Genomic DNA, 16,185 nt, shown 5'->3' on the forward strand with positions numbered 1-16,185 from the left:
TGTGGTTGTGGCTGCCTTTGAAAGGCAGTAATGAGGTAGGAAATGTTCATGCTCCTCCTGACGTCAAAGGGATTCAGAGCAGGATTGATGCTGGACAGCTGGAAAGAGAAAGTCCAAAACGAGAGCAGTATTTGGGGGTAGTGTAGACCAAAGTGGTTTTTTTTGGTTGTACGCATGCAAATCACTTGATATATGTGCCTACATGGACACGGACCGAAAGCACAGCAGGATCATTTAAAGAACTTCTTCCTAAATGATGCTTCTTGTGGCTGATCACCATTGTGCAAACTTGGTTATTCTTCCTTGTGAAAGCCTATCTTCTTTTGGGTCTCTTTGGGACAGTATTAAATTTTAACTGACAGTATGGATTTCTAACTTGGCTAATCCTAACAGTGCCCTTAAGACAAATCAGCACGGCATTGGTAAGAAGAACTAATTCCCTTAGTGGAAGCTGGAAGGTGTTTTTTTCTCTCCTGTGTCAGAGAAATAACAATCTTCCTCCAAATCTGCTCCAAGAAGCACATTCTATGCATGGGGCTGAGAGCTGGGACCCATAACCACTCACCCCGGCTCTGAGAGACCCCCTTGGTGGCAAATCTCCCCAACCTCCCTTTCAACACCTGTAAAATGGAGATAATGAGAACCATGTCCTCCCTTCCTCAGGGTTCGATGCGTTAGCTATGTGCCGAGCTGTTGGAGGCTGGTCCCGCAGGCATGCCTGTATACAACCAGCTCGTCCCAATCTCTGCGCTGGTATTTTGCTGCCATTTGGTTGGCATAAATATCCCACAACAGCGCAGTGCTCCAGACTATCATGGGCAGGCATGTAGCAGTCATCCTTTGTTTTCTTTAAACGGTTTCAAGCACCAAATAACATCTCTTTTCCCGGAGCTGCAGGCAAACCATTTGGCCTCCTGGCAAACAGCTTTCCTAGTCCTCCTGAGCCCGCTGCCATTTGCCGGGTAGGCTCACGTTGCGTTTTCTGCCCCTTCCATTCAAAATGTTTCTTTCTGAGGGGGGGAGGATGCTCTCATTTTATTTCATTCAATTTTTCAAGCCCCAGAGCTAGCAGAAAATAACTACCTCTGAACAAGCACGGCTGGTATAGAGCAATGGCCATGGTGGGGACGCTTCCCGGCTGCATGGGCTGTGCACCTGTCTTGTTTAAGATCAGCGTCGGAAAGAAAGTGGCACTTTTAGAGGCTTTTTCATAAAGCACCCAGCAGACCCCGGCATGAAATGACAAGAGATCTGGGAAACACCTAAACAGCACTCGAAAGTGCATTTTTTTGTCCTTGGGGAGATTTTTAAAAAACTTTTCTATATTGACAAACTGTCAAGGAGCGAACAGGAGAGATGTATTTCTGATTTTCAGGCTGAAACACAGCACGACGACTCGCTCTACAGCCGTAACAAAGGCAGGCAGGTGAAAAAAGAAAGGGGAAAGAAAGGGGAAAAGACATGCTTCCTCGGCTCCCGCTTCCACACATTCGGCATCGTCTCTGCGACCCAAGCAAGCTGCTACCTCTGCCACACGGCTGCTACCACGGTGGCCCGCAGTGTCATGGGGAAACTGTCCAGCAGCGGCCACCCCGTCCCCACCACGGCCATGGATACCGGCCCCGTCCGCCCAGGACAACCTGCACCGATGGCTACCACCATCTCTGCTGCAAAACACCGAGCAGAGCCACCGTAATAATAACAAAAGCCACTCTCCCCATTGCATCAATAAAGTACTTTTTTTTCCCCTCATCTTCCCCAAGAAAGCCGTGTATGAAATCGTGGCAGAGAGGGCCCAGGCCACACCGAGGACTAGAATTTGAGAGATGTAAATCCTACATCCACCTCCTGTCCTGTTACTCCAGCTTGGAAAAATCATGTTGCCTCTCTCCCTCTTTCATCTCCTGTTTTTTAGGTCAGGCTTGTTCTTGCTATTTGTACCATAGGTAGAACCAAGGGGGCTCCCAATTCACCGTGGTAGTAGTAGTAGCAGTAGTAGTAAAAATAGTAATTATAATTATATTAAGAGACTGGGCTGTAGCCAAAACAAAATCCCTTTTCACACATTTCTATTTAGCTGTAATCCATAAAACCGCATTTTTATGTCAACACATTGGCAATGCAATAACCCTGTAGTGGAGGCTGGAATAGGCATAGGCATAGCTATATGCATATTTATTTTATATCAGCTCATTTTTACATGAGTGCGTGTATAATTACATGGTACGTAAGAATTTATTCTCCTGTGTTCACTGGGATATACATACATAGCAGTGTGCCATTTACACAGCAAATGTTAAATGACTTCAGTTTGTTATTCTAGGTGGTGCGCAGGTAGCCTAACCTTTTTTGATCAGCTGCAAGCTGGTCTAATTCGTTTATGGCACCAGAGGGGATCACCAGGCTTATAACTTCACAGAGGCAAGGAATTGGCCCTTGCCACTTGTAGCTTCAAAACCAAAAAAATTACACTAATTGCATGAGGTGCTACCACTTCCCTCCTCTGATCTGGCATGTCCCGTAGCAGCAGATTGTCTCTCTGGCTCGTCCAACCCTGGAGTCAGGCGGTTGTCAAGAACTGACTTTTTCCCCTCTGGTATTTTGGCTCTAGGTCTCTGGGTTGGAGGCCACAGTTTTCAGCACCTGCTAATAATTTTTTAACAGATGCTAGAAAGGAAAATTTCCAAATACAGCAGATACAATCTGATGTAGCCTGGGTCAAGCGTGGACCACAGGGTTCATTTGCCCTAGAGATGGGGAGCTAATGATGTCCGTCGTTTTAGCAAAAATGTTGTCTTCCTTGAAGACGGTGGTCAACGCAGCGCCTTTGCTGCAGGGGGGAAGGATGCAGTGTGCAAGCTCTCCTCTTTCCGCTCTAACACCAACTGGCTCCTCCATCAGTACGGGTAGGAGGAATCCACACTGCCAAGAACGATCATTTGCATTTTTTCAAACAAACTTTTATTTAAAATCCAAAGGAAACATTGAACTGATTCAATATATGCAGGTTCATGTTGCACTGGCGCCACGGGAAGAATTCAGAAGCTCTGTTCCTCGTAGAGATCCAAGTCTAAAACAAGTCTTGACATAAAACCCCACTTCAATATTTCTGGTAGCTCTCTGTCCCACGACTTCCACCACCCTTTGCTAAGCAAGTCCCCTGCCCCTTCCCTCTGTTTTTCTTGTGATAGCGTGTGTATTTTAATCCACTATAACTATTTGTTCTCATAGCCTTCCCTGGTCAGCAGGAAGTAACGGGACCTCCGAACGGCTCTTGAGAGGCAAGGGAAATAAATACAAGACAAGGAAATTGAAACAATAACAACGAAATAGCGTCCAGGGCAGGTTTCCATTAGGCTCAGGAGGCAAAGGACAACAGGCACGGAAGGCTGTAGATGAGACAAAATGTCTCATAAGGTTTTGTCACTCTCTCATGGCACTGGCTAGATATAAATACACCTTTCTGTCTTTCTCCTGGGTCCTAAGCTGACAAAAGGCTCAAACCAGGAGAAATATAGAAGGATGAGCGTTTTTAGAGTGCACGTTACAGCTGGGGCTTCTTCCACTGTCTTTTCCCAGTATGTATGTATATAGCTACATATGCATGCCATATACATATATAATGTTAGCCAGGTCTCTGTGCTGGTAACTGGTATGGGAGAGCTGCATTGCCTTCCTCCGAGGAGTCCTCCCTCATCCTCATCCTAGCCCACAGGTGACAGGCACACATGCTTTTTCCCTATCTCGGGTGCAGAAGTTACATTTAAGCTCTCTTTCTGTCTTTGTACAAATTAATTACTTTCAAACATAGCCAAAATCACAGGGTCAGAGCCTGAAGGTGAAATCAGAGAGTCCAGGTGAACGTTATTTCCCCTCCTCCCCTTCCTTCCCCCCCTTGCAATACTCCTTTTCAAGTTTGGAAATTAAAGTTATTTTCCTGCCAATGTTTTCTGCTTCCATGTGGCAAACATTTCTCTTTCCAGTGGAGCAGGAGCCAGCATGGCTGCCTTGAGTGTGCATCGATTTTGTGTATCCTGTCAACTCTTTCCTAGACAAAGTGAACAGTCCTGAGATCTGTTCCGCCCCCCCCCTAATCCACTTGTGTGTCACCCCTCAGTTTTAGTACATCACGCATGAACCTGAGGCAAAGTACTGGCTACATTTTTTCCTCAAAAAAACAATTTTGAGGACATTGCTCATTTTATCTTAACTATGAAATCTTTTCCAACTTTTCCCTGTACCTTTTCAAGCCTGAATATACTAAAAAATGTGACTTAACATCCAGAACACAGACTTCCACATGATTTTGTCTTGGTGACTACTCATCTTATTTGCTCAGGTTGCAGGTGAATGGATAGTTTGTCCTAATTGTTAGTTTTGCACACTTTTTGTAAGGACCCTGGTCCTTACAAAATACAGACGACTGTCAGTGCAGGGTCTGAGACAGTGCAACGGGCTGGGCTGTCTCATTGTCCTTCACAGACGGAGGAGGTGAGTGGGCTGTAGAAGTACATTGGAGGTGTCAATGCATGCCTGGCTTGCTCTTCTCCTTTTCGTTAGGCATCTAGCACATGCGCCCTTGGAGATGGGCTTCCTGGCTTGACGGCCACTATCCATCCTGAACTACAATGGTTGTGCTTAAATAAGAAAAGCATGAAACATAAGGGAAAAGAGATTCAAGATGGGATACAATTTTTTGTCAGTGCATCTTAAATATTCCTGTTAGTTGTTCTTGCTACATTCATATTCTTTCGCATACGTACATATATAAAATCAACAAGTATATTAGTTGTAGCTGTTTTTTAATGTATAGGGCTATGCACCACTTCTGGATAAAAGCCATGGTTGTGGATGAATGTTATCTTGAAGCGTGTGTATTCTGTCCCTTTGCCATGGAGAAGTCCCAATCCATGGGAACTTGGGTAATGAACTGGAGATTAATTCATGTTTTCTGTCATATTTCTGCTTGCCTCTATTAAGGAGGCTTCTTATGGAGCCAGTAGCTCTAGGTCCTAAGGAAGTGTCTCAGATGGTTTTTCTCTCCCTTTTGTCTCAGATTGTTTTTCTCTCCCTTTTGCTTTGTTTTCATATTTTGCACTCTGGAGAAGAACAAGTCTAATACTGTCCATGTACTCTTCCTTTTTCATATAGTATGAGCATTGTGGCCTCTGCTGAATAGTCTTTAGCTATTTCTAAGGATGTAGAAAAAAACCCTCTTTGCCTCACATGAATACACCCTGGAAAACCAGACCTTAAATATCGTTTGGGTTTTTCAAGCATTGAATCAGGTGGTCATGGGTGGATTTTTGCATGCTGAGTTAAAATAGATGTAAAATGAAACAGGATTTCAGCTCATAGCATAGATTAAGTGCCAGCTTCCAAAACCTGTATTTCAGGGTATGTTTTAAGTTTTGCTTCAGTCTTCATGATATCGTGGTTTACTGTGTTGTCAACAGACTTTTGCTTCTGCTGTACTTCTGCCCTTACGATACATGTATTGATGACTGCTTAACTCTTGCCAGAGCGCGTCTCCCATACTGTGAATAAATTGCAGCTTGAAGTTGCCACTTTTTGCTCTCATTGAGGAACCACTGTTTTATTTATTATGGTATTGCTATGGTTCTACCATTATGGACTTTGAGTATGATTCTGTTACTCTCAGCAATTACATGGAAAAATGATGGTGTCTTGGCCTCTGATCTGCCACCTATAAATCAAACAATATGATTTGACATATAGCTAGTCAGATGCTTGCCAAAGATATATGCCAGTTGGGACAAGCCCAAAATGATGTTGAAAAATAGCTGACAAACCCATGGTCAGGCATATCACTCAGGGCAGAATGCGCCCCTGCAACTCCATTCAAGTAAATCCAATAATGCCTCCAAAAGCGGCTGCTGCTTCACATCTGCCCTCTTCTTTTGGGGCTACATCTTTTTCTGTCACTGTATTAGATGCCATAACCTAGCACTGGTACCGAGAGCTGCAGAGGTTTGCGCCGTGGCCAACTGGAGTCTTGGATCAGCTGCACTGCAGCCTCCCATCAGCCGTATGCTGGCGGGGCAGAGACGGAGGTGAGTTTGGAGACCGGCAGCCAGTGGGCGCAGCACGAGGGCAAAGGCTGGGACTGGTGGCGATGATCCGGGAGCTTTTGTTTTCACAGCAACTTGCAGGGAAAGGACGAGGCAATGAAGGGAATGAAAGGAAGGGTAAAGACTAGACAGCCTGGATGTCTTTTCTAAACCTCTCAGCAAATAGTGTGGGACGTGCACTTTGGCAGCTAGCCGGAGCCAAGTAGCTCAGAAAAGTCCACCAAAAGGCAAGGGACAGGAATGAATGCAAGCCATCCTACACTGACCTTGAGCTCTGACTAAAGCCAGGTGGTCATTTCTGCAGTCCTTACCCAAACCAGACCCTCCTTTGACCAGCGAGACTTTGGCCTCTGTACGGACTGCAGATTTGGGGCTCTGTCACACCCTGCAGTGGCAGATTCCTGCAGAAAACTGCTGCCGCGAGGCCATCGCTCGGGGCTTCACCAGGAGAGAGTGAGCATGGGAGGAAGGGACGTTTCCAAACGAGAAATAGATTATTATTTTTTTTTAAATGAGTGATTTGTTGGCTTCAGGCAATGGCAGAAGGTTTTACTGAAAAGGCTTCTTTATGGGATTGTGGTTTTGCTTGGGGTAGCTGAGAGAAGTCTGTAAACCCCAGGAGCTCAAGGAGTTTGACAGGTTTGACAGGCCTTCCTGCTACTTATGAACAGGAGGCTGGAGTGAGTGTTCCCGAGATCACCTCCCTGTTTTCCATCAAAGCATGCTGGCAAGACAGAAGAAGAGAGAAGCTGTTTTTTCCCCCATTTTATTTGCTTATTTAAAGACAATCTTAGAAACTTGCATCTCTGGATCTTTTCAACTTTCTATTTTCTGGGCTCCCCTCAGTCTGAAATTCCTGTCAACCTTTCTGGGCTTTGGATTAGACCCTCCCACAGAGCCCTGAGCACCTTGAAATCGGTACGGCAATAACCATTAGTGACAACAGGAGAGTCACACCAAAGACTGGTGTACATCACCTGTAAAGAACATGCCAGCTCTAAAGAGCAACGCTCTTACATTGACCACAATATCACTGTCATCCCTTCTTGTGTCCACTTGCCCCACTGCGCTTCGCACGCTGCCCTGGCCCAAAGTGAAAGACAGATGAGGAAATGAAAATGAAAATGAAAATTACTGTAGAGCTGCATCTGTGTCATATGAAATGATAGTAGGGGCTGCAGCCGCTGGTGCTGACAGGGAGAAGAGCCCTCTTCACCTTCCTTGGGTCAATCTATGCCTACACACCACCCCTGATCTTACTCAGTAAGGGGAGTGAGCACTTCTAATTAACATCACATACTTCCCGAGTTTGCAAAGCGAAGGGCTTGGATTTCTGCTGTAGCAGCAGTGGCTGCTGCAATACTTAAACCTTTGCTGGTCAGAGAGCTGTTGCAGTGCCTGAGCTGGGGGTCACTGCCCCGGGCATGTGGCAAAGGGAAAGCCTGGAAAGAATCAGTAATTCATGAAAAATGTACACACAAGGAGGAATTTCCTATTTCTTTGAATGTCGGCAATTTAATTTAAAAGGAAATCCAGTGACAACTTCCTAGGAAATAAATGCCTTTTTGTAAATGCCCGTTTGTGGTGAAAAGGTGCTTAGCTGAAAATCAGCTGAATTCTTCTTACTCTGATTTCTAATCTTGCCTTAGTTCCTAACCCAGCCTAAAGCTTGGGAAACTGAAATCATCTCTGACAACATGAACAGGCTGCTTAGGGCAGAACAAACCCAAGAGATTACGTTAAACTTGCCAGCTGAAGCAAGCTTCTGAGCTTTATCAAACATGCAAGCTGGAGAAAACTCTGGAGCCAACGTGTGACCCTGCTAATATCTGAGCCCGCTAAATGTTCCAGCCGCAAGGAGCTCCTCAGACCTGGAGGAGTCTTCTACCTTCTGAAGAGAAGGAGCAGCTTAGCTCCAGAGGCCAGCCTTGTAATTCCTTAGCCTTAACCCCAGCAGCACCTGACCAGCCCACCTTATCCAGCTGACCCAGCCTGGAGGCCCATGGGCAAGCCATTTTATTCAGCACCAGCTTAAAAAATAGAAATGACAATCCCACAGGCAAAGCACCAGAGAAGGCTAGTTGGACTGAAGAAAGAAAAGCAAGCCCTCTGGTGTAAACCCTGTAGCTCTCTTCTACGTTCTTCTTTTTTTTTAGTCTTATTGAGGTCTTTTAATACAAATGATGTATTTCAGCCATTTCATTCTCATATAAAGCCAGTTTCTGGTTCTCTGTGCTCACCGTGGTGGACTATGTCCTACCATTCTCAAGTATTTTCATGGAACAAGTACTTCTGGATGGAGAGTCATGAAACTTTGGGGCTTCTTCCACACCACCTAGCCACTTAGCTGGTTTCTTTATGCAAGTCGATAATGTAGCCCCATCCTTCGTATATGACTATTCAATTAGGGTAATGACTGCAAGCTCTAAATGACTATGCTAGGACTGTGCAAACATGGCAAGAGGTCACCTGTGTCCCAGAATGCATCATCTAAATAGACAAGACAGAGGAAATGCTGATGTTCCGGCTGCATGAAGAGGAACTGAGGTACACCTAGTTTAAGAGAAATTTCCCCATAGAAAGTGTATGCTAGAAGCAAAAATTCAATTTGATCCTACCTAGTGCTTTGCCACCTCGTGGTTCTCTCTCTGACTAACTTTTCTCTCTGTGGGATTAAATGTTACCTCCCAAGTCTCCTCCTTGTAGGTGCAGATCAGCCAAGGGGGCTAGAGCAGTTATCACCACAGTTCACAGATTTCTCACGGTGAGCGCAGACCCGATGATGCACGTGCTCTGAGTTGCAGCTAGCTGCCAAGCTCTCCCTGTTTGCATAATCATCTGCATCACATCCTACAAATGAAAACCAGAGCATCCTTCAGACACCTCAGTCATTAAACTGTGGGTACAACCATACGAAACCCTTCCGGAGCGGCGGGAATTTCCCTACAGCTCCCAGTCTGGGATTCGGGGTGCGCCTCCTCCTGTACTCCTCACTCCCAAAGCATCCCTGCGCCGGTGAATGCCCTTTGCTTGAGTAAGGGATGTCCAACACAGCTTTTCAATATGAACTCAGCTCCCACTCCACAAGTCATTTTTATTTTACTGGGATACCAGTGAAGCTGTAGCTCAGTAACTGACGTTAAGAGGAACTTTTAACACCTCAACAGCAAATGGAGGAGAGTGTTTCCCATTAGTGGCTGAGGAAGTAGTGCTCCTGTAACTTCAGCCTTGAAAGCTAATGAAGCTCAGATTGTGGCCGTGGCCTTTGATGTAGAGATGCCTGAGGTCAGTGTAGCTTTCAGAGGTGCCAGTGCTATGCTATGTCACCGCGTTCGTCTGGGCGAGGGCCCAATACGGGAATTTCTACAGCTCCCAGTCTGGGATTCGGGGTGCGCCTCCTCCTGTACTCCTCACTCCCAAAGCATCCCTGCGCCCCTGAATGCCCTTTGCTTGAGTAAGGGATGTCCAACACAGCTTTTCAATATGAACTCAGCTCCCACTCCACAAGTCATTTTTATTTTACTGGGATACCAGTGAAGCTGTAGCTCAGTAACTGATGTTAAGAGGAACTTTTAACACCTCAACAGCAAATGGAGGAGAGTGTTTCCCATTAGTGGCTGAGGAAGTAGTGCTCCTGTAACTTCAGCCTTGAAAGCTAATGAAGTCCAACACAGCTTTTCAATATGAACTCAGCTCCCACTCCACAAGTCATTTTTATTTTACTGGGATACCAGTGAAGCTGTAGCTCAGTAACTGATGTTAAGAGGAACTTTTAACACCTCAACAGCAAATGGAGGAGAGTGTTTCCCATTAGTGGCTGAGGAAGTAGTGCTCCTGTAACTTCAGCCTTGAAAGCTAATGAAGCTCAGATTGTGGCCGTGGCCTTTGATGTAGAGATGCCTGAGGTCAGTGTAGCTTTCAGAGGTGCCAGTGCTATGCTATGTCACCGCGTTCGTCTGGGCGAGGGCCCAATAATTCTAATCCTGTAATCATGTTTCTGTAAGCAACAGCATTTATTGTGCAGATAGTGGGGGATAGCTGCAGCAGTAGTTAAAGCAGGGGTACGCTATAGAGGAGGAGCTAATCCAACCCTGTAATATCATTTCCAGTAGAGGAAGTTACAGCCAACTACGTCAGCAAATACGTAGCAAAATGTTGGAATCAGTTTAGGGAGAGAGCACGGGGATAAAAACGCCCTGTTTGGCCTTCTAATCTGTCTCCTCGCCAGTACCCTCATTCTGTTAGAGGAGTGATGTTAACACCCTGGCAAAAGTCAGGAAAATCAAAGTGGTGCCTTGACACTCCATCTTTGGCTCCCACTAACACACGGGGGTAAAAGCACCCACTGACGAGTCTGGCACCGTTAGCTTCGAATTTAATACCTTATCAGGCCACATACTATGTATTTTATGTCTTCTGACGTAGGCTGTTGTCGCCCAGGTATACGTGCATTGTCAGAAGAACGTGACGGCATATTCCACTCTAGTGGGGGGAAATACACATATACGTGTAAATATGGTTCATCCAGGAGATGAGGAGAGCCTCCAACAAGCTGTTCTGTTCTACTGATTAGTTTAGACATTCCTGTTATTTTATTTCTCACAATCCACTCAGCTCCATTATAGATAAACCTCTTCTTATGTATATCTTTTAAAATCAGAGCTCTTTTTTATTATATAAGCACTAGATATTAAAAAAAAAACCCACTATTTTAAAAAGGAGAAATGAATGGGAGTACTTCGTACCCCTTTTCTATGCGGACATCTCAAACTTTGGTGGGGGTTCTGTGTGCGAAATGGCCGCAGAATTGGTTAGGAAGAATCAGTTCTATATACCAAGGAAGAATGAAAAATGCTTCTTTAAAGAAAATGTGATGGCAAACTGCAGACTTTGGTTGTACTACACACAAATGCACGCATGCACGTATACACCTATATATAATATGTATGTATATATATAAAAATATATATACACAAACCCTTTTCCTTTAGCTCAGTGCCTGAGAGTTCATTTGTGGGCATCCTGATTCTTGATATATTATTTGGAAACAGAAGGCCAGGGGACTGGAGTATTTCCTTGACTTCAATGGATGATGAGGCCTCAAGCTGTGAACTCAGATTGGGACCTCTAAGTATCCTGCTGCTACCTAACAGCTTGCTGAAAAATGACATAATTTGTGACATCAGCAATATGCTGCTTTAATAGAGGTTTGTAAAACAGTTTCCACCCCCGTGTGTCAGGACAAAGACACCTATCCTCACTAAACACGAGGCGGTCCCCTCCTGCATTCCTCACACACCTTGCATCCTTTGTACTTTTTAGGTGTATGTTGCTATAAAGTCCCAATATCCGAAGAGCGATAGGAAATAGTTTGGTAATATCTGCGCAAGAACTCCCGCCCCATCGGTGCCAGGGAAGATGTCACTTTTCAGGAGAACGGTGGCTGCCAGCGGGAGGTTCAGCAATGCAGATTTTAATGTGGAGATTTAATTTCAAATACAATTCACAGTTTGTACGTGGTTGAAAAATGTTTATTACTACCTGGATGTTCAGGACGCTGTTTTGGAGGAAATAAATTTCACTTTGGGAAATGCCTTGTCATTTCAATTGATGCCTTTAAAGCATTTCACAGCTCTGCAAACAAGATTTTTTTATACAATTCTAATAGTAACAGCAGAGAACACACCAATTTAAAAATCATCCAAAATAATACCAAAAAAACCCCTGACAGCCTTGAATAACAGGACACTAGCCTGAAATTGATTCAAATGCAAGAGTTTTAATGATTTTTGCAAATGCTCCATTCTATAATACGAGAAAAGAATGATTTGCCTCTTGGAAATGACATTGCTTCTGGGGTAAGTTTATTTTAAAATAAGATGCAAACTAAAAAAAAAAAAAAAGGGTTTTAAAGGATATAAACATTGTCAGAACCTGAACGGCAGCAGGAGGGGTGTGCCTTAACATGAAAGAGTTGGCGCTCTGGATTCATTGCTGCGTCGCTGGTACCCGAAATGAAATCAGTACCTGTTAGGAAACACACCTTGGGAGTCACGACTGCCCGGTCACAGCTTCAGCAGCTACTGGGATTTGTGGTTGGAGGGAGGCTTGACACACTCATGGGAGAGGGCCCTTCAAGCATGGCTCCTTATAAATGGTAGGGGAAAGTACCTCAGGAGACAGACCATCTCCGCAAGTGAATGCGTGGTGGATGAGGCAGCGTACCTGCCTGTTCGGAAGACCGTACCCGGGGTTTTCCAGCACACCGCAGTCTGCTCCCTGAGGCAAAGGTGCACGAGATAAGAAGACCATTGAAGGCTCCACGTGAAAATACAGAGACTTCTTCATCTCTCTAAAGAGCAGTGTTGTAGGCTTTCCTCACCAAAGGAAAGAAAGAAAAAAGTATTTTTCAAGGGGGGAAAGAGTCCGTTGGTGTAGATGTTTAGGCAGGAGACTAAGGTGCGAGCACAGCTTGACAAAATATAGGGGTAGGAAAGTAAATTTCCTATTCTTCCCTTGTTCCTTTATTTTATTTGTTCTCTCCCCCCCCCCCCCCCCTTTTTTGTTGCATTTCTGTACATTTTATAGCAGCAAAAAAATGACTAGAAAAGACCTTAGGGTTCACCTAGTCCACCCCCCCTCATGAAAGCCCTGCAGCAGATGCTTACTTAGCCTGCTCTAAAGAAACCTCATCACTTTCCTTTAGTGACTTATCTCATTGTGCGACTGGTCTTCAATTAGATACCTTTTTTCTTTTACAAATACTGAAGATGTTCACACTTTCCTTTGCTGCAAATTAAACCGATTTCTGCCTATCCTTCTGCCTATGGATGTGGAGAGCAAGGGGTGACTCCACCGCAGAGTATGAGAGGACAGGCATGCATCTGTCCTCTCCATCCCCATCCCTCAACCATTTCTCAGCCACTCTCCCCCAGTATTTCCCCACCCCTTAGGCCACCTCTCTGTTAACATTTGCTCTCCAGCTTGTGGTCCATGCCCACCTACTTCTGACTTGTAGTCGGCTCTCTGTTCAGGTTGGTAACTGGATGCACCAGAGGAGAAGTAGCATAAGGCCTTCCACAAACAGCTCCAGAGAAAAATCACCTTATATGAGCTTTTGCCACGGGAAGAGATAGTTTATCAGATATTCTAGGGCCGAATGGGAGGCGTGCATGGAGGGGGAACTGCAAAGGCAGAACTCAGTGGGTTCTGTCAGCTCCTCCTCAAACGCCGTCAGGAGCCTGGGGGGTGCAAAGACGATCACGTTGAACCCGAAATGCAGTCGGTGGGCTTCAGCCCTGTCTTTACATCCGTGATAACAGAAATGAAATACGGTGTAGAAGCACAAAACAATTTCTGCTTTTGCCGGTAACACTGACTTATAACTAACCTCAGATCTCTGGTGATTTCTGGCCCGGGTTTATGCACGTTGGCTGTGGCAGGAGGGAAAGCCACGGCTTCTATTTTCATACTTGGTTCTCAAATGAAATAATGGGGGGGGGGAGAGAGGAGGAAGGGGGGAAGATGCAGCTGCAAAAACAGTGAGTGAAACATAAAAATCCCTATTGTTTTGTTGTAATTCTCAGTGCCCTTCAACTTCTGGGCACAGACAAGGCCTCCTCCTGCTCAGGTTCAATACGCAGGGGAGCCTTGGGGCTCAGAGCTCCCTCCCTACTTTCCCTAAGCCTCGCTGTCAATTGTGCTTTTGTTCACGGAAAAAAATTTAGCCCAATGCATGCTAATTTATAGCCAGGGAAGCAATTAAAAAAAAGTTTATTATCCTTTCCCCCTTGCCTCTCAAATGGAGTGTTACAGCAGCAGGGTTTTTTGGTAAACCTGACACAAACTGATGTCAGTAAGGGGGGGAGCAAGGCCAGGAACCGAGCACAGATCTTTACATCGCCCCTTCACGTGAAATGGGACAGCCTTCCAGCTTTCTCCGTCTGCCTATACTCGGGAACGTGCGTGCTTCAGGAAAACCTAGGCACGAAGACACGCTTATTTCCCTAGGCTTTGACAGCAAACGCGCACTGTACACATCACCCTCACACACCCACTTTAACAAATGCTAGTTAAACATTAAAGAAAGAATTGCCTAATATAGCTACAATGTAGAGACATATTTACATTTATTACTGAACTTACTGTGTGCCTTTTCCTGTAAATTTGGCATATCTTTAATATTCAACAAAGTATTAGACACCAATTAATCTGTATGGTGAAGTCAGTTAATCCAGTTCACCTCTGCATTTTGTAACTCCTTGCGAAATCTTAGAACTGCACCAATAGAGATTTTGCCGTTAGTACAGGACTGCCTTTTTTCTGTCAGGAGGAGCTGTTTTTTTTCCAAATCGATTGTAAAGAAAGCAATAGATGTCTCTACCTACTATAGATTTTAAGCAGTCTCTGAGTAGAGCGTCATGATGTGAAGCTGAAAGTGCCTGAATGCTTTCAGATGAGCAGGTAGGCTTTCACTTGTACCCCAGCAGTCAAACGAGTGCTGAGGTAGAGGCATGGCACCGCCGTGGGGCAGGCAGGGGCGGGCAGCCTCTGCAGGGCGAGCTCCTTCTGAGGCATCTTGTGGGCAGAGACCAGAGACCACAGCTCTTCCCTGCACTCTGACCAAGTACCACCGACCTGTGGGACCTTCTTAAAGTAAAACACAAACCCTTCACTGATGGCCCGAGCGCTGATGATTGAAGAGGGTGGAGGTGATTTTTGTTCTCCCACCTGTGCTCTCACAGCAATGCCAGCGATGTAACCGGACAGTCCTTGCACATCCTCAGTTGCAAGTATTTAATTCTGTATTATCCAACCACAGGACTCTTGGTGACAAAACTGGAGGCAGGGCTGTCAGTGATGGTCAGATTTGCAGCGTTACGTGCACTACCGGTTGTAGCTGAGCTGCATTTTTACACAGGATAGGACATGCAGAGTTAACATGAAGCATTTCCAGTGGCATCCCATAGTGTCCCAGATCTGCACAAACACTGCTATGTATTAGGGACTACTGCAAAGAAAGCCAGGAATGAAGTCAGGTATCAGGAAGCCTAGACCAGGTCTTCCCAGCAGCATGAACGTGTCTCCCATAAATTCTAGGCTATTGCAGGCACGTCTCACACAGGGACAAGGTTCTTACCTTCAGCAAGCTTGACTTTGGAAAATTCCTAACTGATGTGTGTGCTTGATATCACAACTTCAGTCACATTAGCAGCGCTAGCAGAAATAGGAATAAAATTACAAGCATAAGACCCAAAGCTACGTGGAGCCACAGCTTAAATTACAGAGGCCCGAGAAGGCAGCATAGGTGTTTAACACTCCTCATACTCACCAGGATGATCAGCTTCAAACGATGCCAGCAGGCAGCGGGCACCTACAACAGGTTTAGGAACCGGGCCTCTCGCATTTCTAAAGACAGCATTCTGACCGGCACCTTACGGTATTGACTTTGCCATCACAGATTTGGGAGCTTCAGACTTAATTTGGGAAGCAATAACCCCAAACATAGTGAGGATATCTGATCTCTCCCCTGCTTGCTGTATGGGCACATGCAGGACATCTCTGCTCTGCATCCCATTCCCGGCGGCCCCGGACATGGGGAGGAAAGCCCCCCTCCTGTTCCCAGCGAGGGACACCCACTGCTGGGGGGGGTGAAGGGTGGCCTGGGGTGCACGGAGGGAACCAGGAGACCCAGTGGGGACTGTGAGGGGGAAGGAAGGTGTGATGGAAATGGAGGGCAGAATTTCTTCACCGCCCCTTGCAGGCACCACTGGTGCCGGGCTGGTGTGCGTGTACCTCTCTGCAGGTGGCCTTTGCACATGTGCCCTGGCCCTGGCTGGAGGGGTGCTGTGGGCATGAGGGCGGCCAGAGGAGACCATTCTGGTGGCGGTGTAAGGGGTGCGATTAAGGCACCCCTTCCTCCTTCCCCTTCCCCCCTTCCCTTCCTCTGCGGTGTCTGGGGCTCCTGGCAGCAGCCCAGGAAGGCGTGGGGCTGTCTCGGTCCCCGCGGGGCCAGGGGCTGCCCTCCATCCATCCATCCATCCATCCACCCATCCGGTCCCCGCAGCCGGCGGCCCCGCGGCGGTGGGCGGTG

The sequence above is a fragment of the Aptenodytes forsteri genome, unplaced genomic scaffold (genome assembly GCF_000699145.1).
Source record: "Aptenodytes forsteri isolate BGI_AS27 unplaced genomic scaffold, ASM69914v1 Scaffold123, whole genome shotgun sequence".
Classification (NCBI taxonomy): domain Eukaryota; kingdom Metazoa; phylum Chordata; class Aves; order Sphenisciformes; family Spheniscidae; genus Aptenodytes; species Aptenodytes forsteri.